Source organism: Fonticula alba (genome assembly GCF_000388065.1).
Source record: "Fonticula alba strain ATCC 38817 unplaced genomic scaffold supercont2.1, whole genome shotgun sequence".
NCBI lineage: Eukaryota > Rotosphaerida > Fonticulaceae > Fonticula > Fonticula alba.
Genome location: NW_009242971.1, coordinates 2,299,495 through 2,300,241, shown reverse-complemented (window position 1 = coordinate 2,300,241; position 747 = coordinate 2,299,495).

The window sequence follows — 747 nt, the reverse complement described above, 5'->3', positions numbered from 1 at the left end:
GAAGGGCCTGAGTTCCACGTCCAGATGGTGGGCAGGTGATGGGCAGGCGGCGAGCGGGCGGGCGGGTGGGCGGAGTTGCAAGAGGGGGAGGCGAGGTGAGGCAAGTTGATCAGGAGCATGGGTCATGTCTCAAAACGCCTGGGTGGCTGGTTTTCTGGCACCCACCTGTCCTCGGGAGGACGAGGAGGGCCCCGAGTGAGCGAGCGAGAGAGCGGGCGAAAAAAGCGGAGAGCCCAGTCACGGCATGCCTCGGAATCGAGTGCCCACAAGCTCGCGCAATGGGATCATCTGGTGTGCATCCTTGGTGTGTGCGTGGCCGTGGCCGTGTCCGTGGCCGTGGCCGTGTGTGTGTATGTGACTGGCAACGGGAGGCCCGAGGGAGGGGGCGGGGGAAAAAAGCCACCACCTACAAATGCACACATGGCGCAGATCTAGCGATGGATTTCCGGATCGCACGCGGCTCGGCCCTGTGTGTTGCGGCAGCAGCATGGCACGGCGCCCGTGGCGTTTCCGGCTGGAATTTCGGCGCTGGAGGCCTCCGGCCAATGTCTGCCCGAGATCTCGACCCTGGTGTGTCCTCAGTCTGCTGCCCCGCCCTTTTTCGCGTTCGGTCGCGAGAGGGAGGGCCAGATGTGGGGACGCGTGCACAGCCAATGGTGGCTGGCGCACTTGCTCCCCCGCGGCCCCCTAATCGGCCCGAGGGACCCGGTCCCGGGGGGGGCGGGGGGGGGGGGGGGGGGGGGGGGG